General features: G+C 55.1%; 1 protein-coding gene across 1 annotated transcript in view; it reads left to right on the top strand.

Moving 5' to 3' along the window:
• The first annotated feature begins 490 nt into the window (after positions 1–490).
• Positions 491–27,523, top strand: part of ECE1 (endothelin converting enzyme 1) — a 71,228-nt gene continuing 44,195 nt past the window's right edge. Inside the window, exon 1 of the mRNA XM_012722440.1 lies at positions 491–544. The gene's annotated coding sequence lies outside the window, so the exon portion shown is untranslated. The remainder of the gene's footprint in view (positions 545–27,523) is intronic.

The raw sequence follows: 27,523 nt of genomic DNA, 5'->3' as shown, positions 1-27,523 counted from the left end.
CCTTGTCATTCCCGCCCCCCCGCGCCCCCCCTTCCTGGGGTCTGGATAGCCTGACTTTCAACATGAACCTCCTTCCCTGTATCTGAGCCCCACTTTCCTTTTGGGGTTCAGGCCCCTTCTTTATAATCACAATATTCTAGAGTCTTCTATCCCTAAGGAGCTTCTTGCTGAGAGTTGCTCTTGGACCTTGGGCCTGGGCCTGAATAGGACCCCCTGTTCTTCCAGGGACAGAGCCCCCCTTCCCAGCACACACACACCCCAGTCTCTCCGGTGTGTGTAGACCCCCAGGCACTGGGGACATTTCGTTGTTGCTCAGGAACCGTGCTCGCTCCCTTCTGCCACCCCTCCCTGCTCTTGCTTCGTGCCCCCCCTGAGCCTCCCCACCCTCCCCCGCATGGATATTTTTGCTCGGGGAGCCATGTGCTGGGTGGCAACCGAGTCTGGGAAGCAGCTCTTGCTGACTCAGAGCATTGGGTGGAAGAAGTGGGGCTGGAAAGGACCAGGGAGGCCAGACGCGCTGGCCCTTCCCCCAGCAGGCGCTCAGGTATGGAAACCAGGGCTGGGGGGGGCTGGGGGGGGAAGGCGCCACCAGCGAGTTCCCAGGGAAGCCAGGGTCTGAGCCCCTGGCAGAGAGCAGAAGGCAGCCCAGGACTCCCGCAGCCAGCCGTGCAGCTCCTCCCGATTTCCCACTGTGTCTGGCCTGTGTGTGCCGCACTGGAGGTGGACCTGTGATCCGGGCCCACGTGCCTCATTTCCTGCCTGCCTCGTCTGAAGAGAGGCTGCGAGCCATCACAGATGGGGAAGCTGAGGCATGCTGGGTGACGTGACCGAGGTCACATGGCTTAGCCAGTGTTCTCGTGACTTCAGAGGTGTTTTTTGCAGGCTGTTGAGGGCATCTGACTCTGGGGTTAAGACCTGGTGAACTTCTGGTCAGAGAAGGGGTCCACAGCCAAGACAGGAAGGTGCGAAGGAGGCAGTTGCTCTGGAAGCCCAGCTGGGGCTTGAGGGAGCCAGGGTGCCTGTTGAGGAGGGGTCCGGCCGCTGGAAGCAAGGTTGGAGCTGGAAGAGGAGCTGGTGCTGTGCTGGCCTCCTGGTGCAGTTACTTCTCTCCCTCAGGAGGGGCGTCCTCCAGGTGGGGCCCTGGCTTTGCCGGCTGCAGGTGCCCAGAGGCAGGTGTGTGCAGAGGGAGTCCCCGCAGGATCTGGCGGACAGCCAGCCAGCTCACCGCCCTGTATGCGCTTCATCTGGATTGGGGGCGTCTCCATGTGATTCGGGCCATCTGGATTGGGGGGCGTCTCCATGCGATTCAGGCCAGTGTATGGAGAGACTTCAGCACGCACATTGCCTTTTGTAACCATCTGTTGTACAACTTACTTTCAAGAACAAATGCTGCACAACTGTAAGTGAGGTTTCTGCTGGCAATCTCTAATCCCTCCACGGATGGGATTGCTTAAGAGGAAGTGGGTTTTCCTGCTGTCCTTAGGTGTCAGTGACTCAGCCATAAAGCTCGCTCAATAAAGTCCCCAGGGAGCTTTCTTCTCTGTCAGGGTGCTGGTGACACCCACAGCCACTCTCGGCTGGGTGAGGACAGCAGCACCCCTCTGGCCACCCATGCTCCTCGCTGGCCACCTGGACCCCAGGGCCCCCACGGGCCTCCTGAACAGGCCCGTGGGCTCTTCCAGCCTGACTCGCTCAACCCTGGCCCTCTTGGGGGAACATGAGTCATTTCTTCAACCCTGAAATGTTTTCTCTTGATGTGGGAAGAAGCAGGGGAGGGCAGAGGTGGGGAGAGACCCTGGTGTTTCCTTCCAGATTTGTTTCTCAGCTCTGAAGAGCAGCTCGCCACCAGGGAGAGATTCCAAGTCGACTGTTGTCTGAGGCAGTCAGACCCAGTGACGTCAATGAACCACAGATATGCAGAGAACCGGTCACCCAGGACTGTGCTGGGCTAGCCTGCAGGGTCCACCCCGAGCCAGCACTCGCCCCCCCCCTTCCTCTGCCCACACAGCGTCCTCAGGAGCCTGCTGCCCCACTCTCCCCCTACCTCCATCAAATCTGAGACATTGGGGAGGTGTGCAGGGGGCTGTTGCATGGAACCCCTAATTCCCTAGAGGTGCTTCCCCTCCCACGTCCTCTGCCTAATCTCCTTCTCCTGGGGTCTTCTTTTCAGCAGCCCCCAGGGACAGGGAACTTGTGCCCACCCATTGATTGACAGTGTCTCTTCAGAGGATTTGGAGGTCTGGCTTCATTGAGGGAAGGAGGAGGGATGGATTTGATCCATTAATGCTGTCTGCCAGGGCTGGGCAGGGTGGCCAGAGGCGCTGCTCCCACCTTCCCAGAGAGGAAAGGAAGGGTCCCCTGCCCCCTATCTCTTATTTTCCAGGTGACCTTAGCTTTATCTCTTTGAGACTCACTTTCCTTATCTGTAAAAACATGGCCAATAATTGCCACCCACAATTGAGAAACATAAAAGAAAACACCTGCAGCTGCATTTCCTTTTGGTCTTCATTCAGATGTCACCTGCTCAGAAAGGCCTTCTTGACCGTCCTGCTAAAAACGGCCCTCTCGTTTTCTGTCCACTGCTCCCTGCTTGATTTTTCTCCCTAGCACTTAGCACAACCGAACAAACTCCTGTTTCATTTGTTTATTTAATTTCTCTGTCTCCTCCCACTACCGTATAAGGATTTGGTCTGTTTAGTCCCTGGTTCATCCACCTGGAACAGTACTGGCACATAGCAGGCACAGAAATATTTGTTTTAAAACAATCTAAGTGCCCACTAATAATTGGATTAGGTAAAGGAAAGGTGATTTCCATGCCCAAGTAGAATTCAGTACAGCTCTCAGCAAAACGGAGTGAACTTGAGGGGATTATAAAAGCAGAGTAAGCCAGAAAGATAAAGACAAGTATTGGGTGATTTCACATGTGTGAGTTATATAAGGAAACAAAACAATAGAACTAACAAAGCAAAATAATTATAAACTAGCAGATATTGGTAAAAGAGCTGAGGTTTCTGAGGTTGGGGCATGTGGAGGCACAGAGAAAGGGTCAGAGGTATAAAGAAAAAAGAACCTTAGAATTACCTTTACAAAAAAACCTAAGTGAGGGCCCTCCCTGGTGGCACACAGGTTAAAGCACAGCACTGTGAAGCTATCGCAGCCACTGCAGCACAAACCCCGGCCAGGGAGCTGACCCATAGGGCGCAGCAGACCTCTCCTGACCCGCCCGCTGCTCCCCTCAGCAGTGTACTTTGTCGATCTGCCTGTTCTGCTCCCCACTCTGTCTCTGGGGAATCCTCTCACTCCCTGCACTTCTGGCCTGTACCCCAGTTCTGTATGGATAAATAAATCTTAGAAAAAACAATAAACAAACCAAAAAAAACTAAGTGACCTGGCCCAGTGTCTGAGGTGTGTGGATCCCCGGGGCTCCCCCCCAGGGGACACCTACCTGCTCCTCAGGCTTTGTTTTTGTCTTTGACCAGGTTACACCAGTGCATGAACTCACGCTGAGGAGTATCCTGGGGGACTTTTATAGTAGAGTGAAAAGAGGCTTTTGGGGAGGAATGCAGAACTGGAGGGGATTTTGAACATTATGAAAATGAGGCATCAGCACAGGTTTTTAGCAGAATCCTCAAACCTCTGTGGATACAGATCCACTCTCTGAGAACCTTAGGGGCAGTGTGAGGAACTAACTGATCCCAAACCTTGCAGCCCCAGGGCCTGCCCACCCTCCAAACAGTGAGGAAATTGAGGGTCAGAGAGTGTGTCATTCACCTGATATCACATAGGCAGTTAGTGGTATGGTCAGGATTGGAACTCACGCTTCTGTTTTAAAGAGAAGGCCCAGAGAAGGCAGGTAATTTGCCCAAGGTCACACAGTAAGTGAGCATCAGGGATGGGATTTGAATTCATAACTTACTGGTGCTTTTCCTGTTCCATTTGATGCTCAGAGGCCTGGGACCCTGGGGCAGGTGAAGAGGGGTGCTGGCACAGCCCCGAGTGACCCCTGGGCCTGCTCTTTACACTGGCCTGATGAGAGAGGCTGGCCATTCACCTGTCCTCTGGTGTTTCCATGACAGCTGTGCAACTGGGATCCTTTGGCTCTGCTGGGCCAAGATGCCCGCCTGCCTGTGAAGGGAAACACCTGCCAGGAGGCTAGAGGTGGGTGTTACTGACCTGCGCCCACTTCACAGAGAGCATGGCAATACTTGGTCAGCTCATTGTGAGACCCCCCGAGCCTCATTTGCCCTGCCTATAAAGTAGGATAGGATACCAACCTCAGGAAGGTCTCCTCTGTCCAGGTGACGCTGTGTGAGCCCTGGGGGTGGGAAGCAGCTGTCAAAGAGCCTGGGGAGAGGAGGGAGGCGAGACGGAGAGGCGGCCAGGGTCCCAGTTTAGGGAGCCAGACACAGCTGCCCCTTCCAAACAGTGTGGTTTCGGGGAAGCATCCTTCACTCTCTCAGCCTCACTTTCGCCTTCTAAAATGAGAATTCTTCTGCAGGATGGGATGGCTGGGGATGGCACAAGAGCTCTATGGTGTGTCGAGTTGGGTGCCCGGTGGATGTACAGCCTTTAGGTGTCGAGTGCCTGTGAAGGCACAGGTGCCCAGGGAAGGACAATCTGTGGTCAGCTTGCCAGCCCAGCCCCCAACAGAGCCCCTTCCTGGGCCTGGCACTACAGGATATGCACTTCCTGTAGGGAATTCATCCATGTCCTTTACTCAGACGCCTCAGGAAGGCAAGTCGCACTCTGTAAATGTCACCAGCCGACTGTCTGGCCTGCCCTGTAGGCCCTTATCAGTTTCTGGTTTGTGTTATGATGTTGGTGGCGTCTTATGTCCCCCAGGAGAAAAGAGCAAGTGCCAAGATGTTCCTTCCAGCCGGAGGACCAGGACTGAGTCACAGCTCTGCTACTGGTGGGGGACTTGGGATAGGTAGCTGCTTCTCGGAACCTGTTTCCTCCGCCATCAGGTGGGGGTGATACTACCTTCAGCACAGGTGGCCCCGAAGATACCTGAACCTGGTATGGGTTAGAGGATGTGTTGCGTGTCACGATAGAGCTGACCCCGGGCAAGGGGAGACCATCTCTGACCCTCAGGTTGCCAGCTGGGCACTGTCAGGGTGGCTGCACAGCTGAGCCCCAGGCACCCACTTATTTTTGGCCAAACCCATAAAACAGTAATTAAAAATATGTTCAGACCTTATTTCTCCAGCACCTTCCATGAACCAGGCACTGGGATCAATGCCTTTACACTATTGCCCCATTCTGTCACCACATGTCCTGTGGGACGGGCCCCACTGTTACCCCCATGCTGTAGAGGAGGGAACTGAGCCTCAGCCTGGTGCGCCCCTCTCGCTGGCCCGGTCCAGACATTGTGAACCGGGTCAGGATGTCTTGCTAGATATCAGCTGGATGCATCAAGCCCCAGACACAATTCTCAGGGAGAGTCAGTAAACAGAGGATCCTGAGTGGGGTGGAGGCCCCCATGAATGAAGACGTGCCTGGGAGGTAGATGGCCGTGGGAAGAAGCTCACGGAGCAGGCGGGTGTTTATTCAGCCTGTCTCAGGCAGGCAGGGCCCCTGACCGGCCAGTGTAAACATCCGGCCTGCTTGTGGGCCTGGTGGGGGCCTGGGGCAAGCTGGGGCGCCAACAACCAGGACCTCCTGGTGCCAGCTTGGTAGACAGATAGGGAGGGGCACGGAGCCAGCATTTACTGGGCACCCACAGTCTGCAGGTCCTTTATGCACAGTCCTGTCCCCTCTTCCCAGCAGGTCTGTTTGGTCTGTTCTGTTTACTTAGCTGATGAAGAAAGTGAGCAGGAAGTGAGACCCAGCATCCTCGAGCTCCACAGGGCTTGACTTGCTGAGAGTTTGTGCCAGCACCTGTGCCAAGCGCCTGGGTGCCTGCCCTGCGGGGCTGCGCCCTCCGAGCAGACCGCCTTCAGCCGATTCCCAGCTGCGAGCTGCCTGTCCACCTGCTCATGAGCTTCTGGCTCTCTGCTGCGGCTGCGCCAGTTCGTGGCTCTGCCCTTCTCTTCAGGATGGGAATGCTGCTAACTCTGGTTTTGCAGGCTTGTGGGCTTGTTTACAAAGTGGGTGCCATCCAGCCCACTTTGCAGGTGGGGGAACTGAGGCCCAGAGAGGGGAATTGCCTCTCCCCCAAAGACTCCCACCGAGTGGCCGAGGCAGAACCGGGGCTGTGGTCTCTGGGAAGGACACCTCATCTAGAGTAGGATGAAGAGGGAAGGGCAGGGACGAAGTAAGAGTGTTCCCCAGATGCGTAAGAGTGTTCCCCAGATGCGTCGTGATCTGAAACCAGGTTTCACAGCCCTGCCCACTCCCTTCTGCTGCCCTCTCCCAGCTGTGCCCTGGAAGTACCTGTGGGCTCTGGGGAATGCTGGTAAATTCCTGTGCTGGTGCCAGCAAGGTGGTTGCGCTGGGCAGGGGTGGCTGAGAGCCCATGCAGGGGTCCCCCGCCCCCACCTCCTACCCCAGGTCTTGCCCAGCTCCATCCCCACATTCTCCACACTCCTTGGACTCTACAAGAAGTGCTGCCTGTGCCCAGGCCGGGAGGCATCGGGCAAATGGGACAGCAGCCAGCAGCCAGGCCCTGGTGTACCCCAATGCCTTTGAAATGCCCTCTGCCATGTGGGCGCAGTCTGTAGGTCTTCACCACACTTTGTAGAGGTGGCAGCAGCCCAGTGGAGGGTTGAGAACATTGAGGTCACACCCTGGATTTGAACCAGGAATCGGGTGCCCGCTCCACATGCTCGGCCGCACCTGTGAAAGCCTGGGGCCTGTGACCGTCAGAGAGGCTTGGCTGGGGTACAAGGCAGCTGCAGCTCCACCTCGAGGATGAGGAGTGGGGGTTCGGGAGAGGCCGGGGACAGCAGGGCAGGGAGGCAGCCTGACTGCTGCAAGCCTGTTGGCTCAGAGGGGGCCTGGGCAGCCCAGCAGAAACAGTCTGAGGGGAGGACGGGGGACACTGGAGGGAGTCCAGCAGCCCAGGACGTGACTTTGCGTGTCCTGGTCCAGGGACCAAGATTGCCCAATCCCCAAGCCCCAGATGCGTCATCTGCCAAGAATCAGTGAAGGCCGCCACGGCCTTGGGACGAACAAACCCCTTTCCCTTTGAGCCTGAGGCCTGTTTTCTGCTGCCCATCCTCTTGGGCACTTCCCCCCTGCAGCGGGAGTGCTGGCCGGCCCCAGGCTGCACCAGGCCCTTTATGGACAGTCTTGTTTATACTCAGAGAAGCAGGGAGCTCAGGAGCTCTGTGGCCCCTGCTTCACAGAGGAGGAAACTGAGCTCCCACGGCTGCAAAGCACCATCTGGCTTTGCATCCTCGTCTTTGCCTCCCAAACCCTGCGCCTTTTTTGGTGTGTGGCAAAATATTTCAGGCATATAAAGAGCATAGAGTTCAGTGAAAACAAATACCGGGGAACCAGCCGGCAGCTTAAGAAAAACATTCCAAATGCAGTTGCGCCCCCTCACGTCGCCCCCCAACCCTCCTCAACACCCCTCTTCCAGCCGGCAGCTTAAGAAAAACATTCCAAATGCAGTTGCGCCCCCTCACGTCGCCCCCCCAACCCTCCTCAACACCCCTCTGCCAGAAGAAACTTTGCTGGGCCGCTGGCTGCCCCTGCTCGGTGTCTCTGCCCTCGAGTGCTGCACAGTACTGCCCACCTGCCTCCGGCCGGCTGCTGTCATACAGGGCTTTGTCCTCTGTGCGTGCTCGAATCGTGTGTGCTGACTCGGGGCTCTGGCCTAGCCGCCTGGGTGCCGGTTCGATCGTTCTTGTTTGCCCCTTCGACAGTGCTGTGGGGATTCCTTGTCCTTGTCCTGGCCACGGTGACTTGCCAGGGAGTATAGATGTCACCGATGGTGACGGTGGACGCAGAAGCCCACCTCACCACAGGACTATGCTTGAGAACTGACCAACAGCTTGGTGGGGGTTGGGGCGTGGCTCCTGCTCTGAGAGACCACACCCCCTTAAGGACAGCAGTGCCGCTCTGTTTATTCGCTGCTGCAAAGGGCACTGAGAGTAGGTAGCACACGATAGGTATCTGTTGGGCTGGAAGGACATATGCTGCCGGGCCAGTGTAAGGCCTCCGCGTTTCTGCTCTGAATCTGCCCTTTTCACAGCTGAGCCGACTGAGGCTTGGGGTGGTGGCTTCCTGAAAGCCCCATAGCCACTACAAATCAGCCAGCTGTGCCCAGAAGCCTAGGCCGCCTACGAGGAGTTGCTATGGAGGCAGGTGCAGCTGATTTCAGGTGCCTGTTAGGTGGGGAGACCAAAAGCTGCTCTGACCCCCATTGTCTGCATCCAAATGCTTAGGGTCCTTTCACCTGGAACGTAGTCTTGAGGCCGAGGTGAGTGACATCTCACCTCTAGGGCTGATGTGTGAGGAAATTGCAAAGGGAGGGACCAGTCTAGGCCCGGAATTCATATGTAACCAGTGGGAGAGACCCATCAGGAGAGACTGCACAACCCTACCAAAGAATCATTTGCTTGGGCATGAGCAGATACAGGTTCCAATCCCAGGTCTGCCACTTGTGAGCTGTGTGGCTTTAAGGCTCTCAGACTCTCTGAGCATTTTCCCCACCGGATCGTGAAATATGGAGATGTTGACTCTCTTGCAGACTTAGACTTAGAACGGACCGTAACAATCCCAGGATAGTTGTTATTAATTATAGTTGCAGCAGGGGGAAGATTCTACTAGCAATCCATACATATTACAACAGGTGCACACAGATGTGTAGCTTGGGACATGGAAGAGGACTTCATGGGGGAGATGACATTTGAGCTGGGTTCTGAAGGGTGAATAGGAGTTCTCCAAGCCAAGAAGTAGACTATGGGTCAAGTAACTGTTTTCTACTAGACTTGATGCTGAGAGGGTTATCATTGTAGTGCTAACAACAAAAAGCAAAAAGTTGCTTGCAGTTTGTTAGCAGCCCCGTCCTGTGAGGACAGGGCAGGCCAGGTGCTGACTGAATTAAAGAGAAAATGCAAAAGCCCTGGGTTGGGGCAGTCAGGAAATCTTCCTGCTTGGGCAGGGGGTAGAGGTAGGACTGGATGAGAAAGGAAGACCAGAGATAGCGCTGAGGGGCTCCCTAGGTCCTCATTTCCTGGCTGGCCTGGGTTGGGAAAGGGGCCTCCGCAGCCTGCCGGGGCTGGGGAGAGACCTCTGGGTTCTGGCAGATGCCCTGCTGTGTCCCTGTCACCAGGGTTTGTGCTGTTCTTTCCCCTGGTAGAGAAGAAAAGTTGTTCCTAATTGTTAATTGTGCAATTGCAAATTGGCTTCTGAGCTGGGCTGAGCTGAAGCCAGGATGACTGCAGGAGTTCAGGGGCCCAGGAGGGGGTTTGGGAATGCCGCTGTGTGAAGTCCCAGGCAGGCACCAGGCCCACAACTCCCCCCTTCATGCCGCAGGATCCTGTGTTGCCTAATTGTAGGCAGACCTGGGTTTCAAAGGTATCTCTGGACAACTGTGTGACCTTGGCCTGGCTACTTAACCTCTCTGGTCTCTGTCCACAAGTCCTGCATGGGGCTGCTCTAATGGTTAATTCAGAGAACACAGGGAAAGTGTTGTGTTTCACACTGGCACGGGAAGTGGTTTTGCTGTCACTGCCGCTGGCAGTGTTAATTATTGGCATCATTCGCATCAGCGTCGCGATGCGCCCAGGACCCACGCCGCGCTATTGGTTCCCCGTGCCACCTTTCTGTGAGCCAGGACCCCCGGGCTCAGTGATAGCGGCTCCCAGCATCACAGCCGGCACGCTGGGCAGTGCCCCCTCGAGAAGGCTGAACAGGAGTTCCTGTGTGCCCTTCCATGTCTTAGTTCTTTGATACTCACCACAACCCCCAAAGCAGGGCCCTTCTCTAGACGAGGAAACAAGCTCAGAGAGGGGAGGTGACTTGGCCAGGACCATGCAGCAGTGAACTCCAGGGGCTTAGCCTCTGCTCTAAAACCTTTGCTCTTGCCGCAGCCGGCATGGGAGACACTTTTCCCTGGACTCTGAGCCCCTCTGCCTTCCCCCTCCCTCCACTCCCCTGTGTCTGCAGCCCCAGTGCTGCTCTGCACCTGGGGATCCCTCTGGGCCAAGGCTTCGGATGGGGCTTCCTGTGTCCTCTTGAGCCAGAACACCCGCTCCCTCCCCCCACTGTGGGCAGGAATGGGGCCTTACTCCCGCCAGGCATTTCCTCCCAGCCCCCCAACCCCCAGGCCAGCATGACACTATGTGGCGAGGGGGTGATGGGGACCAGATGGGAAGCTGAGCCTGGGGTGGGCTTTGTTGAGCGGACATTCCTGGTCACTGAGGCAACGCCAGCTCGGGAGCATCTGGCTGGCCCTGGGGCTTGCTCAGATTGGCTGGGGCTGGAGATAGGGAGTTGCCCTCCTGTGGGGTCTTGGCTTTGTGGCAGGTGGGGGCAAGCATTTCCTGCTGAAATGGGATTTCAGAGTCCAGGAGGGAATAATGTGGGCCAGAGGGGACTCCATGGGGAGTGCAGACAGTCCTGGCTCTGTCACTCTCCTGCACCATCACCCCAGCAGGGCGCTGCCCCTCCATGGGCCGCAGTTCTGTCATCTGTAGCACGGAGACAGCGACAGACCTGCCCTCACAGATGCATGAGCCAATCCAGTAAGCAGCAGTCGGGCCAGTGCTCACAGGCGCTACAGCTTGGATCGTGCATCTCACAGCCCCTGTGAGGAGGGGCCGCTTACTCTGCTTACTGCTAAAGAAATGAGGCCCAGAGAGGTTTGCCTCTTGCCCAAATCAGATGGAGGCAGAGCTGGGATTTGAGCCCAGGCTGCAGGGTCCCAGTCCCCCCTCCCCCTACCCGCTGCCTCCACCGGCCCCTCTAGATGTGAGTGGCAGCATTGAAAAGGCAGCATGTCCGCTGGCAATGCTGAGAGCTTTCTGGCTTGCCCAGAAGCCCGTGCTGTGGGTGGCATGGGGGGCCGGCCTGCTGGGCTTTTACGTGGCTGGACGGAGGAGTGGACGGATTTGGGAACATTCCAACATGTGGGGCGAGAGGAGGCGCTGGCGCCCCAGGCCTGACCTGGCTGTGGCGGGAGAGGCCCGGGGAGTCCAGCTCAGAAGCGGAGCCTGGGCCCCGGGCCCTGCTGCTCCCCCTTGGCCATGTGTCCTCTGCACAACCATCCTGGTCGCCAACATCTCCACGGAGTCAGCTGCACCAGGAGCTGGTTTGGAACCAGGGTCCAGCTGACTGCAAAGCCAGGGCCCTGCCCCCTCCCCCACCGCCTCCCCAGCTATCTGGCGCCCCAGCTCCTCCTTCCTGACAGGCCGGGTGTCTCCTGATCAGAAAGGTGTTTTCAGGGCCCCCGGGAGGGCCCGCGGGGTGGGGCGATTCACTTTGTCCCCCACTAGTTCGTCATCTTTGTTTTTGTTCATATGGGTTAAATAAATCACTGCTCCCTCCCGTTCTCCCTTATCTCAGGCCCCCTTGTCCATTTCCTGCCTCCCCTCTCTTAACCTCAGAGCCTTTATTGATGTCCACTGGTGTTTGGAAACATTTTCATGTCATCCAGTCGCCTTGATGTCACATAAACGTCCAGTATTTGTTTTCAGCCTTCTGACTTGCTCTACTCCACACGGTTCTCCCTCCCCTTTGTTGAGTATGGTCGCTCCCCTTGCCTCCTGGGCCTCTCCCCTTGCCTCCTGGGCCGCCTTGATTCAGTCTGTCAGTGGGCCGCTGGGCTGCTGCCCGTCCTCCTGTCCAGTAGTGGCGTGGGACATCTGTGTTTGCCCCGGTGTCCGGCTCCCACAGGGCAGGAGCCCGAAGAGGGACAGCTGGGTCAGAGTGTCTCCGTGTTTTAATCTTATGGTAAGTCCAGGCTCCATAGCGACTGGAGGTTAACAGCCCACCCCCAGGGCCGTGGGCTCCTCTCTCCACATCCTCTCCAGCACCTGTTGCTGGAACCCTCTCTACTTTTTGAGTCTTCATTTTCCTTTATCAAACATGGTTTCAGTGGGGCAGGGTGGAGTGCTGGAGCCCTGGAGCTCACAGCGTCAGTCCTGTAAGCCTTCCTGTGGCCGGCAGGCGGGACAGCCAGCCGCCCAGACCCCAGGTCACCCGGCAGCTTGGTGGGATCTGGAGGACTGTGGTGCAGTGTCCCCTGGGAACACACAAGAAGGAAAACTTGCAGGACTGAGGAGTCAGGGGCAGTGGCAAGGGCAGGACTGTGTGTCCCTGTATGTACCCTCCTGTATGTACCCCAGGCTGTAGGTACCCCCCCTGATAACAGCAGCCCCTTCCTTTGGGACTTGGCCCTCCCCTGACGCCCCCAGGCATTAGTTGGGTGCCAATCACAGGATCTTGCCCCACCTCCTCACAGGAACACCTAGGAACCAGGCCTGGCGAATCAGAATTCTCCCCTGGCACTTGATACTGCAACAGAGAAGAGAGGTCTCTCAGCTGCCTGGAGGTGAAGGATGTCTCACTTAGATAAGAATCAGGGTCACACACAGGGACATGGGGTGGGAGCAGAGGAGGGGCGAAAACCACCAGCTGACCCCCTAGAGCTCTTCCTGCCTGACACAGGCCTGCCCTCCCTCTTCGGCAGTGCAAGCAGGACCTTTGCTTTGCCACAAGCCCCAGCTATGGCTGGGCTTCTGTCACGTACCGCCTGAGGGTCCTGACCCAGGTATCATGGAGGAGGTGGCATTTGAACCACATGTTGGAGTTCTCGGAACAGCAGCGGTGTCGAGGTTGTGCCAGGAGAGGAAGCTGGCGCGGAGGGCAAGCTTATGGCTTGCCAGGGGTGGCAGGTGGTGAAGTCTGGGCAGGCCGAAGGGCCTCTGCTGAGGAACGGGGCTCGGGCATTCAGCCACTGGCTCACTGTGTCAGGTTCTGCTGTAAACACAGACATCTCACAGCCTCCTATGTGCCCAGCAAGGCGAGTGGATGCTATTATTTCACTTTATAGGTGAGGAAATAGTTATTTCCCATGTCTTGTAACTGGTAAGTGACAGCAGGATTGAACCTAAGCTGCCTGGCTGCTGGGTTTCTTAACCGCAGAGTGGGAGTGGAGTCCCTGGCTCCAACCCAGAATTCTTCCATGGAATTCTGTCTCATGGCCCTTTGGGGCCAAGACTTAGTGCCCAGAAACCTGGTGCCTCACTGGCCTGGGCCATGGGGGAGGGAGTGAGAGGAGGCCCTGTAGATTATCTCAGGAAGTAGGGTGCTCTTCTGGCCCACTCCATCCCGAGCTTAGGGCTAGGGCCAGACTCCTGCCAGGCACCCTGCCGTCTCTGCAGGCTGTGATAATTTCCAGAAACAGTGAATGATGGGTTCTGGCTGGGCCCAGCTAAGCCCTCTGCAGGAGGTCAGTAACTTTAAGAAGCTCTGGCTTCCAGCCCAGGTGCTGGAGATTTTAACCCTGCCCCCATTGGAGAAGGGCAGGGAGGCAGGCTGGCAGGGCAGAGGCACTGAGAACCCAAGTTCTTTGCATTGGAAGCAGGGACCCAGCTCCAGAGGGGAGAGGTGACTGTGGAGCTCTGGGCCAAGGTCTCCGGCGCCCCGCTTCCTGGCTGGGCTGATGTTTAAAAGCTGCCTTTCTCAGAAGACCTGTTCTCCCTGCCGACTGCTGTGTTTGGCGCTGTCTACACAGTGGCTCACAGGACGCCCTCAACCGCCTCACAAGGAGGGAAACCCCGCGGGGTGGCAGACGTGGGCAATGGCCCAGTGACCAAACGGCTAAGCCCAGATCTGCCCTCCTGCAGACGCAGCCTCACTCTGAGCCCCAAGTTGCTGTGAACACAGTCCCTTCTCCGCAGGGAGGCAGAGACTGAGACAGGCAGTCAGGTTGCCGGGGCTCAGACCCCAAACTCAGCCACGTAGAGTTGGTTGAGCTTGGCCGTCACCGCTCTGGGCCTGTTTCTTCACTTTTAAAATGGGGTCAACAGTAGTACATATTTTGATTTCTTTATGGATTGAATAAGAAATCATGCAAGAGGGCTTCAGTTTAATGCTTTTTATGCCGTGCTTGGTATGCAGTAAAAACTCAGTAAGTGTTAAATGTTATTATTGTACCTTTTAGCAATACTGTTTATTGTTTCTCTCCCTTACTAAAATTTAAACCCATGAAAGCAAGGATTTGGCCTTGTTTACCATGTCTGTCCAGCACAGAGCCTATTTCCTGGTACACTGGAGGTGCGTAATAAATACTTGCTGCATGAACAGGTGTGTTTGAAGAGGCTCCGTGTGGCTGGATATGACAAGGACGGGTGCCAGGAGAGTGAACCTGGGCCAGCCCTTTGTTTGGGTTCTGTCAGCCCTGCCTCCCCAAAGGGGTCCACGCCCTGCAGGACAGAAGGATCACTCTGAGGATGGAGGTGGCTTCCTGTCCAGCCACCCGGGCCACTGCCGTGTCTGGGGGTGCCTGATATGGCTTCCCAGCTCAAATTCCCGCTACCGGGCATGAGGGTAACAGATTTTCCCATGTGCTCAGCAGCCCTCCCTTCCGAACCCGCAGAGTCTCGTCCAGCCTGTTTTATTTTTATCACCGCTCCCCACCCCCCAATTTCAAAGGCTGCTCTCCCCAAGGAAATGCCCTACACCCCTCCCCCTCTGCCCTCCTAGAGTTCAGAAACTAGTTCTGCTGGGCTTGGCTTGACCCCTGGGTCCCTGAATGTCCCTCAGGACATCTGCTGAGGTGCCCTGTCCTGAGGTGGAGGGGAGAAGGCTGCACCTGTGTCTCTCCTGACCACACCAAGGCTCAGCAGGGAGGTTGCTGGCAGTGCCAACCAGCAAAGACCAGAATCCAGAGTCAAATGCTGGCCTCATTGTTGGCATCTGCCTTCATCCATCCTCAGCTCACACTGCTGTGTCTGGCGAGGCACTTGCTGACCATAGGGCCCACCCTGGATGGCTACCCAGGCGGAAGTCAGCCCTACTGACTACTGCTACCCCACATGTCCAGTAGAACTTTCTGGAAAAATGGGAATGTTCTGTATCTGAACTGTCTACTCACCAGGGTTAGATTGAGCATCTGAAAGGTGGCTGGTGCAGGTGAGGAATTGAATCTTCAATTTTTATTTAACTTGTTCTCTTATCAGTGGCTGATTGTGGCTAGTGCACACTTGGCTATCGTGGCCTCTGCACTTCTGTGAGAACGAGTATTCACAGCCCGAGGCTGGGAGCTTAAACTCCACTTTGAGCAAGGGAACTGCCCCGTGTCCCCAGGCACCTCACGCTGGGTCTTCTCTCCCGACTGTCAGAGTATTAGACTCACTGGCGTCTTCCTCGATGCCAGCCTCTGGCATCCTTTGGAATGGGAGACCCTCTCGTAAGCAGCAGCATCAATGATACAAATTTTTAGCTTTTCACTTTTTTCCAAAAAGATTTATTTATGCATACAAGAACTGGGATGTAGGCTAGAGGTGAGGGGGTAAGAGGATTTACCAGAGACAGAGTGGGGAGCAGAAAGGCAGATCCACTGAAACACACTGCTGAGGGGAGCAGTGGGCTGGTCAGGAGTGGTCTGCTGCGCCCTGTGGGTCGCTCCCTGGCTGGGGATTGAACTCCTACTGCAGTGGCTGCAGACAGCTTCAGAGTGCTGCACTTTAACCCTTTGCGCCACCAGGACACCCCCCCTTTTTTTTTTATTCTTATAAAGGTGTGACTTATGTGATAAAATGTACAGGCCAGAAGCAAACCGTTTGATGAGTTTTGACAAATACAGACTGAACGTGTAACGACCACAGTGGAACCAAGCTATGGGACATTTCTAGAACATGTCAATCCCACCTCTTGCCTCTTTTCAGTCAGCCCCATCCTCAGGCAACTGCTGTTCTGACATCTGTCACTGTAGATTAGTTTTCCTGTTTTCAGACCTCACATACATCCTTTTCTCACTTTTGACTGAGACAGGCACAAGGAATATTTCTTTTCTCTCTGTTACAAGCAGCAGCCTCAACATGACAAATAGTGGCAGCTGGCCCTAGGCCACGGGAGGAAAGACAAGATGGAGCTGGGGGAGGGCCCCGGAGACTCCTGTCGCTTCTGAGGGGCGGCTGGTCTTGGCCCTAGCTGACTGGGCATGAGGATGCAGCCCCTTCATTCTGAAGGGATGCTGAAAATGCTGATTTTTTAAAAGATTTTATTTATTTATGCATATAGAATTGGAGTAGAGGCCAGAGCTGCAGGGGTGGTGAGAGGATTCACCAGAGACAGAGTGGGGAACAGAACAGGTCGACTGAAGAAGTAACACTGCTGAGGGGAGCGGTGGGTGGGTCAGGTCAGGAGAGGTCTGCTGAGCCATGTGGGTCACCTCGGGGGCTGGGATCAAAGTCATGCTGAAGTGGCTTTAGCTTCTTAGTGCTGTGCTTTACCTGCTGTGCCATCGGGGGGGGGGGGGGGCTGAAAATGTTGATTTTTGTGTAAAATCTTCTACCTCCTGGCATATAAAATCCATTTCTAACACAGCAGGCCAAGCTGTCCACCTCCTGGGCCAAACTGGCCAGTGACTGTCATGAGTCCTTCCCTGGGCTAATCAGAACATTGATAAAAGCTAGTGCTTGATGGCTCCTTTGTGTCAGGCCCTGTTTTAAGAGCTGGATGTTATTAAGTCATTTAATCCTCACAATTAACAAATCCATTTTACAGATGAGTAAGCTGAACCACAGAGAGGATTAAATGGCTTGCCCAAGCTTAGAGGGAGCACTTGGCTGGGACTTGAACCTTGACTGGTTCCCAAGTCCGCGCTCCTAACCCCTACACATGCCCCCCACGGAGAATGGGGATGGAATGCAGGCTGCCAGGGATGGCTATGCTCCTAGAGGGCAGCTCTGCCAGCCACCAAGGGTGCTGCCACCCTGACCACGCCCTGAGAGAGCCTCAGCCTCACCCACTGGGACCACCCTGGCATAGGCGACCCTCCTGACCAGGCCCCTGGGTTGTAGGTCCATGGAACCCCTGTTTTAGGAAGAGCTGAGAAAGCAGCCAGGGATGGGGTGGCGGATGGAAGCTTGGCTGATGCTTGATGGAGGTGTTGAACACTGGGCAAGTGGGGGCAGAAGCTGCAGGAACATGGCAGGGGGAGAGCCCAGGCCCAGGGAGAATGGCAGGAGAGAGGAGAGATGAATCAGCCCATGCCCCAGGGCAAGGCCACCCTGCTGCCGCCAGGGGAGCTGGTGGCTGGGGCATCCCCACCCCTTGGTGCTTTGTCCAGACAAGCCCATCACTTGGGGGAGGTTGGAGATGGAAAGATAAGGATCACCAAGCAAAACAATACTGTGCTTCCATCCTCACTTCCCACCTGGGGGGTGGGAGAAACAAGAGGAGACTGAGGCCTGAGAGGGCACACCCAGGACCCAAACCTGAGCTCCTGGCTCCACTCCAGTCTCTTTCTGCTCTGTCTGGCTGCATTCCTCAGCATCCGGAGTTACGTGGTCCCCAGCCTGGGAGGCTCCAGGAGTCTAAAGGGAATGAATGGCAGGGAGAGGCCAGACCCTTCCCTCTGATCCTTATCTCTAGGAGGCACTGCGCCAGGAACTGGCAAGCAGTAAGTGCTAAATAAGCATTTGCCATAATTACTGTTTTTTCCAATTCAATCCTCACACCCACTTTTGAGACTCATACTCTTATCACTCATTTGACCTATGTGGGAAGCAGAGGAGGTCAGACGGGCAGAGGTCCTGGGCAGGATTGAGCGAGTGATGAATGTGGAATTCCTAGCACCATCCTGGCACACAGCAGATGGGTGAGGGCGGGAGGAGGGTGGCAGGACTAGTCCTCTGGGAGGAGGAGGCATGGGATGAGCTTGGGAGGGCACCATCTCAGGCTGCAGGTTCCACTGTGGTCAGGTTACTTCCTGAGTGAGACCCAGTGTCAGTTGGGTCTCTCCACCTACCAGAACTCTGAGTAACCTGAGCTTGTACCTCAAGACCACAAACCTTCCAACAGGCTCTACATCAAGGAAGTCCTCCAGGTCTGGCTCCAGGTCCCTGAATATTCTAGAGAGGCAGCCTGGCCTTGATGTAGTCCTGCCATGTCTCTGAGCCTCAGTGTCCTCATCTGTCAAGTAGAGACAAGATTACCTACCATCGGGGTTGCAGTGAGGGCCAGGCACAATGTAGGTGCTCAGTAAGCACAAGGTGGCCCTCCTTGACTAGTCCTGCCACCTTCCCCTCGCCCTCACCCATCTGCTGTGTGCCAGGTTGGTGCTAGGAATTCCACATTCATCACTTGCTCAGTCCTGCCCAGGACCTCTGCCTGTCTGACCTCCTCTGCTTCCCGCATAGGTCAAATGAGTGATAGAGTATGACTCTCAAAAGTGGGTGTGAGGATTGAATTGGAAAAAACAGTAATTATGGCAATGCTTATTTAAGCAGTGAACCCCACCCCCACCCCCCGCTTCCAGAAATAACAACTGAGATGACTTGGCCTCTGGAGCACAGGTGATAGAAGCTTGATGCTCACTTTCGCTCAGTCCCCAGACTTCCAGCTACCTCATTTGAACTCACATGCTCTTGAGGGTCAAGATTCACCACTCCTCAGCTGTCTCTTCACGGGGTGATGTCACAAGGGAGCAAACTTACCATTGACTGTTGCTCCCCAAACCTTAGAGCAGCAAACACTTGCAGAACTCTCTGGGAGCTGGGCTGCGAGTAAGAACTTGGGCTCACTGAGGCCTATAGGCTGCTCTGTGATGCCCCTTTTTATTTTGGCTCGCTGTGTTAGGATGTGAAAAACAGGATTCTTTGAGATTACCAAAAAGCATGTTTGCAAACGACTGTTCTAATCAGCCCACTTTACAGATGGGCTGAGAGATGGCAGAGACATCCTCAGCCCCTCCTTTTCCCATAAATGATAGTAATCTTCAGGCGTGTTCAAAGATTTTCCACATGATAAACCCTCACAAGCCCTTGAGGGTAACCCTTGTCTCCACTTTACTGTGAGGATGCTGAGTTGCAGGTGGTCAGGTGTTTTGTCAGAACATTGGAGGCAAGGACCGGAGCTCCCAGACCTACCCTCAGCATCCAGCCACACAGGCATGTTCTCTGGCCAGCGGATTCCCTTGCTGAGACCCTGGGTGGACAGTGTTAGGCCTGAGGCCAGAATGGTCATCTCCTGCCTCCCAGCAAGACCTTCCAATGCCCAACACATCACATGGGCAGGAGGAGTTGACCTGTGTGAACCCTGGCTCTGTTGTTCACTGACTGTGTGACCTTGGACAAGTGAACAGGCTGCTCTGAGCCTGTCTCTGTACCTTAGAAGAGGGAGAACAGTGCCCACGTCACAGGGTTATCACGAAGTCAAACTGGATCACCCACACGAGTTGGGTTGGCACAGGGCTTGGCACAGATGCAAGGGCCTTGGCCACCTCTGTTCATGGATCCGACGACTCCCCAAAGCTTCCTGCCCCGCCCACTTCCCCCTCCCCCTTTCTTGTCCTGCTCGCCCTCCTGTGTAGCACAAGCGTGAATTATAGGCATTTCCAGAGCCACTTCCTGGTGGAGCCTAATTACTGGGTAGCTCAGCCCCATTATAAACATCATTAGGTGAGGCAGATTAACTTGGTCTTGAGTTTTAGGTCATGTGATTAGATCAGCAAATTATTCAGGCACACTTGGGATTTTCCCAGCCCATGCACCACTGAGGGGGGACTGTAGACTTCTGGTCTGCCTCGAACTTGATAAGGTCTGAGAGATCAGAGTGAGCAGCTTGGCCCCTTGAGTCCGGCTGGGAGGACACCGGAAGTGGTAAGGACAGAGCTGGTGGGGCTGTTACCCGACTGCTGCAATGGCAGACCACAAGCTTTGGGGTGGATGCACCTGGTTTCCTGTCCAGGTATTTAGCAGACGCATGACCTTGGCCAGGTTGCTGACCCTGCCCGTGTTAGAGTCGTTCATGCTGTGCAGCCGGCAAGTCAAGATAGCGCGTGCCAGCAAGTACCAGGCCCAGTGCCGGGCCTGGCACCCATCCAGTCCTCCCAGTTGCTCCTTCCCTTCCCGTCTTCAGTCATCCTCAGGAAGACCCGAGGAGCCAGCCCTTTCTCAACCACCGCCACACTCTTTGGCACTTGCTGACTGCTGCTTCTCTGCCAGGCGCCGGGCTGAAAACTGGATGCATCTTGTTTGACATGAAGACCCTGTGAAACAGGTGTCTCTGCCATCTCTATTTGATAGATGAGAAAACAAAAGCACAAGAAAGGAGGTGGGGTGACTTTATCAAGGTGACGCGGCTGCACCATGTTGGTGGCCACCCTGGGAGAAGATGCTAGAACGCCAGGCAGGATCCTGCTGCACAACACAGAGGAAGGGTCCAGGGAGCCCGAGAAGGCTGCCTGGAGGAAGATGCATCTGAGCAGAGTGGTTAGCCAGCAGAGGAGAGGGCCTCCAAGGCAGAGGACACTGGGTAGACAGGCAGGAAGCAGGAGTCAGCGTGCCCGGGGAACTAGCTGACTCGAGCGTGTGAGGGAGGCGTGGTGAGGTGAAGCTGGAGAGAAGCTAGTGGTCAGATCCAAGGGGGTTCGAAGACAGGCCAAGGCTCATGCTTTCTTCTGCCCATTCCAGGGAGCCCCCATGTGAAGGAAGGCTGTGCCTGGATCAGGTCAGTTGGTTTAGAAAGTCCTGTTTGGAGCTGGTCAGGCATTGAGGGTTAGGAGGGAATTACAGCTGGAGGTCAAGAGGGCCAGGGGCTAACCCAGGCTGGATTGTAGGGGCTCAGGGTGGGGGGTGGAGGCACCGGGATAGAGAGGTGTGGTGGCAGCCGAGCATGGGGCTGGACCAGGTGGTGAGTGGCCTGTGTCAGGGAGTAAGGAAGAGGTTGCTGGCCGGATTTGGGACTTGGGTGTGGGCTGGCCTCCCGCAGGTGCTGAGGCAGTAGGCTGGTGGTAGGTAAGACTGTCAGTGCCTCCCCAAGCCTCCAGGTAGGTGAGTCAGACCAGGCCAGTGGGTGAGTGTTTTCTAACCCTGCATGTGTGGGCGAGTCTCCTGCTGGCAGCACATTGTGGGGGGAGGGGAGTGATGGGGGGGTCCAGCCTAGACTCTGGCCCAGACCAGAGTGATTGAGTCACCAGCTGGCGGGGCTGCCACCTTCTCAGAGGAGGCAGTTCTCAGCGTTGACCTCCTAGGTATGCTCTGTGTCTTTGGCCTCCCCATCTCCCCCAGATTCTCACTTTAGGTCTCCCCTGCCTCCTTAATGTCTGTTCATCTTCCCATTTCCATGCTCAGGCCTCCAGTTCCATCTGAGCCCTTGGTGGTAGAAAGCGGGGTCTCCTCCTGCTGCACCCACGGTTACATCCCTCCCTGCTTCCCACACCCTGTGTGGGCAGCCCAGAGTCTCTGAAAGAGGCTGGGCCAGAGAGCCAGGCCCCTGGGAGGTGGTGCAAACCAAGAGGAAGAGGCCCCGAGAGGGTCAGGAAGATCTGGGCTTGAGCCCTGCTCTCACTCACTGGCAGGCCACCTCCTCTCTGGTCTCAGTCTCTCCATCTGTAAAATGGGGACTTACTCCACAAGGTGATAGCTACATAGAAGCTCAGGAAATAAAGCCTGGGGAACTGGGCAGTGCTGGGTGGTATTGGGGTCAAAACTGGTTTCTGTTTTAGAAGCCAGCCAGTGATTTTTTAATACAGCATTTTATTTTGGAACAGTTGTAGACTGCTTGAATTACGGGGACAATGCACAGTTCCTTATACCCACATCCAATTTCCCCACTATTAATATAGTGTATGGTCCACTTGTCACAATTAATGAACTAGTACTGATACATTGTTATGAATGAATGAAAGTCTATACTTCCTTCAGAGTTTTCCTTTTTCTGTTCTTGGATCCCATTCAAGATGCCCCATTGCATTTGATTGTCATAGTTCCTTAGGTTCATCTTGACTTTGACAATTTCTTAGTGTTCCCTTGTTTTTGGTAACTTTGATAGTTTTGAGGATTATAAGGCAGGCATTTTGTCCAGTGTGTCTCAGGTGAGATTTCTGATTTTCCCCCTCACGACTGATGGGTGTTCTAGGAGGGAGGCTGCGGAGGGAAAGGCAGGTAGGATTCTCATCGCATCCTACCAAGAGCAGGGGCGATACTGACAAGTCGTGTTGGACAGAGCAGTGCTGCTGGTTGACGTTAACCTTCGTCTCGGGAGGCCCATCACTGGTGCCTGAGTACAGCAGCAGCAGGGCTGGCTTAAGGCCAAACGCTGCCTGAACCAAGGCCAAGATCAGAATATCTTGGGCAGAATATCAAGGGAAGAAGCAGATAGGAAAACTGGCAAAGGAACCCTGAGAAGCAGGTGTGAGGTGGGCATAGCAGTGTCCCTTGCGCGCCATTTTGTTGGAGGTGAGATACTGTGTACCCCGCAGTTTGTACAATGCCCCTTTGTACAGGTGAGGAAACTGAGGTCTGAGAGGAAAGATCACATAAGCTAAGGAACCTGGGGTTGGGTCTGGTCTGTCTTTATTGCCTCACTCCCACTGTTGAATACCTTGAAGCTGCCTTCAAGGGGAATGGATTAGGGGCCTTCTAGACACAGGTTATTTCTTATTTGTGTTATTCCACAAAGTATTCATGTTCGGTTATAACTAAGACACATTCAATAAAAACAGAGAAAGTAGAATGGGAAATGTAGACAACGAAGAGCTGAACATAGAGGCCAGTCATGTGTCCAATGGCAGTGAGCCTCCTGGCAGCCAAGGGGAAAAAGGAACGCAGGCCAATTCCTGTGATTCTTATTCTCAAAAAGCAAAGAAGCAATTCAGGAACTTTGCTGTAAACTTAAAAATGAATTAGTCACGTGGAAATTTTCCATGTAGAAGACATTGAGCAATGTAACATGACATAATAACAGTAATAGATTTCATGTGTTATCTTCAGGAATAATGGCAATATTTTTACTCTTGCCCCTTGCCTGGTTTTACTAGAGTCATCAAGCAGCTAAATTCTACTATTTTTTCTTTGTTGAAACCGTAGATGCCAGGCAGCGGGTTAAAGCATAGCACTGGGAAGCTGGCCACGGCCACTTCAGTGAGAGTTTGATCCCTGCCCCAGAGCTGACCCACATGGCGCGGCAGACCTCTCCTGACCTGCCCGCTGCTCCCCTCAGCAGTGTGCTTCATCTGTCTGCCTGTTCTGCTCCCCACTCTGTCTCTGGTGAAGCCTCTCACCATCCCTGCACCTCTGGCCTCTCCCCCAGATCTGTGTGCATAAATAAAAAAAGAAATCATAGATGCCTATGCCCTGGTGAGAATCTAAATAGACTCTAAACCAGTTATCTCAGTAACAGGTTCTGTACTGCATAAGATGATTGTTGTCCATACCGTAGGTGCTCTCCACCCCAAAAATAAAGCTGCCGAGACAAAGGCATAAATGTAATGCAAGTGCTGTGGAGGGGCACGCCAGAGAAGGAGCGTAATTTTTTGTGTCTGATGAAGTAGTGAGGACTGCATGGAGGAGGAGGCAAACCAAAGATGGAGAGAAGCTGGGTTGAAGGAAAAACAGGAGCAGGGTACAGCTGCAGGGCCATTGAGTCCTGGGTTTCAGTACGGAGCCTGATAAGTATCAAGGACAATGAATTCCTATTGAGTGGAACACCTGCAAGGATAGGTCAGGGGCCAAGGTGATAGCTACACACCTGAGGGATATTCAGAGGGGCAGTCTGGAGAGGTAGGTTTGGGCCGGATGGGGAACTCCATTAGGATTTTTGACTTTGTCCTATAGACAGTGAGGGTCAATTGAAGGCTTTGAGCTCCATGTTATATAAGTAATGGTGACTACATGTAACACTAACACTTAGTGGGCCCTTGCTGTTCTAGACACTATTCAACTTCCAGCGGTCCATGGAGGAAGTACAGTAATCCCCATTTTACAGATGAGAAAACGGAGGCCCAGACAGGCTGAGTCGCTTACCCAAGGTCACACAGCAGGGACCTGAACTGTGGTTTGCATTCAGAGCTTTTACCCACTGTCACTGTGCCTGCTAAGTATTTAGCTAAAGTACGTGTACATGTGTATTAGATGACATAAGGATTTCACGGATCCCAGCTAATTACTGGCACCAGAGGCAGAAACTGACTGGGCCTTTGGCCACAAAGCTTTCTAAGGAGCCAAGGCTTAGAAACAGAATGTGAAAACAACTCAGAGGGTGTGGCCAAGGAGTCCCAGCGCCTCTCAATTTCACTGGCAGCTTGCTCTTTCCTGCCTCCAACATGCTCCAGGATTCCTTGAAGATTCCCTGCCTTGGGCAACCCAACCTGGAGAACCATGGGAGTGAGGAACGCAGCCAGGGCAAATGGGCTCCTGCCCCGTGCCACGGGCCAGAGGCCCTGTCCTCAGAAATGCATGAGCATCTCATATCTCACTGTTCACCCTGTGCCTTTGATTTCCATGGAGTGGGGTTTCTAGAGCTGGGCACGGCCACACCCTCAGCAGGCTAGCGCTGGGGGCCTGAGGGCTTCTTCCTGCTTCTCCATGCCCGCTCTCTGCCAGCCCTTCTCAGGAGCACCGGGCCCAGAGTTGCCCGGCCGGAACTCCCCACAAAGCAGCGGTTGTTCTTCCCCTTTCCCCAAAGCTTGCGGGCCGGGTGTGGCACCCACAACCACAAATGAGGCAATTAGGGAGACAAGTGCTGGCTGCCCTACCGGCTGGGCTGAGCGTCCTGGGACTCTGGAGCCCCACCCGGAGCCCAGGCCCCAGCTGCGCCTTACGCAAGAGCAAGGGAGAGGAGTCAGGACCCGGCTCTAGACCCAGCTCCGCCACTTAACGGTGAGGCAGAGACGGGTCCCCATCCTGGCTCCCAGGTGACTTTGGGACTGGGCACATCCTCCCTGCTCCCTGTCTTCTCAGGAGAGATGGGGTCCACAGAGGTGTTGGTTTGTCCTGCCCCCCCCACGCCCCATAAAATGGAAGTGATACCTCCCCAGGCTGGGGCTCTGGATGGGTGAGGGGACAGACCAGACAGCGGATGGGAGGCCCCTGCCCCCTGCCCCTTGGGAGGGAAGGAGGGTGCCAGCTCCTGGTGGTGTCACCTGCCCACTGGGCCTCTGTCACCCACCCAAGAGCCACTAAGTCATTCCCACCTGGGTGGGCTCAGTTTCACTGCAGGGCCCCAGGCAGCCTTTCAGGAAGGGGCCCAATGTGTTGTGTGCTAAAAAATAAAATGGCTTGACCGCTTAGCCGACTTCTATCTGAGATATGTGAGCAGCCCTCATCATCCTTCCACAGACAGGCCGCGGGGGCTGGAGGTGGGCAACCTGGCTTTGGCCCTGGGGTGGGCCTCCGGCCTGCTGGACACCCAGTGCCTGCCTTCAAGGATCTCCCATCAACAGCGAAGCTTGGGGAGGGGCTATGTGGGAACACAGAGCAGGAGACCCGCCTGGGGTCTGAGGGGGATGGTCCGCAGAGCTTCATCCAGCAGGGGAGCAGGGTGACCTCTGAAATGAAACCGCAGCAGGAGCTGTGGCTTCATTGCACCTGAACTCATTACTTCCCCAAGCCTCCGTTTCAGGCTCTGTTAAAGGGGCCAGTAATACCTGCCTTGGGGAAGGGCCAGAGGCTTAGGTGAGATGATAGCTGTGAAAGGATGAGAAACGCCTGGCACCTCTGCACCCAGGAATAAGCTGCGGGCAGACTGGGGAAGTGCTTAGGAAACTGAAGTTTTTCCAGGGTCTCTTCCTCAGTGTTTGACACCTGTTAGGACTGTAACCGATCCTGGTTCAGCAAAAGCCTGGCTGTCACCTGACCTGAAGATGCCTGGGGTTCTCCTGCCTCTACCCCTCTCCTACCTCACCTTTGTCCTTGAGCTTTGCAAGATGCCCAAGGGGTAAAGGCACTAGCCCAGTGTAATCTCCTCCTCTGCGTACCCCACCACTCCTTTTAGCTGTTCAGCACCTGCACTGTGCCAAGTGGTGGGGCATCTGTGTGTGACAAGTTCCGGGTCTGCTAAACGATAATTCTGAGGAGGGAGAAGGAGAAAGATAGAAAAGCAAATAAACAAAGAAGACGACTACAGAAATAGAGTGAAGGGGAAATAGGGTGCTGTTGTAGTCGAGAAATTGAGGGGCAACTTAGGGTGGTTGGAGGTGAGGTGGAAGTTGAGAGCTGAAGCAGAAGTAGCTCCCCAGAAGAGGGGACAGCAGCTTGGGACCGGCCTTGGGAAAGGGGAGGGGCATGGAGGACTGAATGAGTCCCAAAGATGGGGCCTGAGTGACTGTAAGGTGGGAGCAGCGCAAGGTGAAGGTCAGGGTGGCCATGGGCCCCACAGCACTACCCATCCAGGGATGGAGGCAAGATCAGTGTTTCCTTTTTTTTTTTTTTTTTTAAGATTTATTTATTCATACAGAACTGGGGTACAGGCCAGAGATGTGGAGGGTGAGAGGCTTCACCAGAGACAGAGTGGGGAGCAGAACAGGCAGATCATGAAGTACACTGCTGAGGGGAGCAGCTGGCGGGTCAGGAGAGGTCTGCGGGCCATGTGGATCTCCTCCACCATGTGGATCTCCTCCGGGGCAGGCGGGGTTCGAACTCAAGCGGAAGTGGTTAAGCTTCTTTGTGCAGTGCTTTAACCTGCTGCGCCACCAGGGAGGGCCCCAGCATTTCCTTTTTTAAGTCTTGTTTTGGCACCTAAGAGGTCTTGTGTCAGGGCAAGAGTGGGAGCCTGGAGGCCCGTCAGAAACAGCCCCTGTGGCTGTGGCCCTAGGCAGACCCTCACCCCTCTGAGCCTCTCGTGCATGGAGTGCCCAGAAGCGCACTTCTGAAAAAATACGGGGCGCCTGGTGTTCCCCATCTCACTGGACAAGGAGGTTCCTTTGGGAACCTGAGGTTGGGTTTTCTGGAGTCTTGGGTAGAAGAGTCCACACCTAAGCTCCCCAGGGAGCCCAGGGTCGGGGTTGGGGTGTAGGGCTGGGACGGAGCACCTGATTGCGGCCGGTGACTCCTGAGGCCTGCTTGGAAGGGTGGAGGGAAGGATTGCAAACACCTGGCTGGTGTCTACTAGCCTGTAAGCCACGCTTCCAAATACTGGGGGGAGAGGGGGTGGAGAGGGAGTCACACCTTCCAACCTGGGGCCAGGTGAGATTCCCCTCCAGCCACCCAGATGCACACAGCGCATCATTTTTCATTCTAGGGCCGGGGTGCTATGGAATTTTCTGAAATTCATTTGTGAACTCTGCTTAAAGACCCTGGGCGAGAGGGAAGGGAAATGAGAAGGGAGACACCTTTTTATTCTTCCTCTTTTCCCCTCTAATCTGTGTAACTGATGAGGGAGGAACAACCCCCCACCTTGACAGATTCGGGGCACCTACCTAGTTTTGATTGTTGGGATGTGCCATTGGGGGCTCCCTTTGAGTTGAAGCGGACTTAGGGTTTCTTGGAAGGGATGCTGCGAGCCCCCTTCTTGACTGCGGGGGTCCTCTCCCCGACCTCCGGGGAAAGGAGCCGTCTCCATCCTCCTGGGGGCTCCCTGGCCGAGGTGGGGGTCTCCGAGTGATGCCAGGCTGGGAACCACGAGCCGCGCACCGGTGAGGCCCCGCCCGCGGAGGTGGTGCCAGGCCCGCCCCGGCCCC

This window comes from Condylura cristata, unplaced genomic scaffold (assembly GCF_000260355.1).
Source record: "Condylura cristata isolate star-nosed mole 26May11 unplaced genomic scaffold, ConCri1.0 scaffold00008, whole genome shotgun sequence".
NCBI lineage: Eukaryota > Metazoa > Chordata > Mammalia > Eulipotyphla > Talpidae > Condylura > Condylura cristata.
This window is presented reverse-complemented; position numbering and strand designations above follow the sequence as displayed.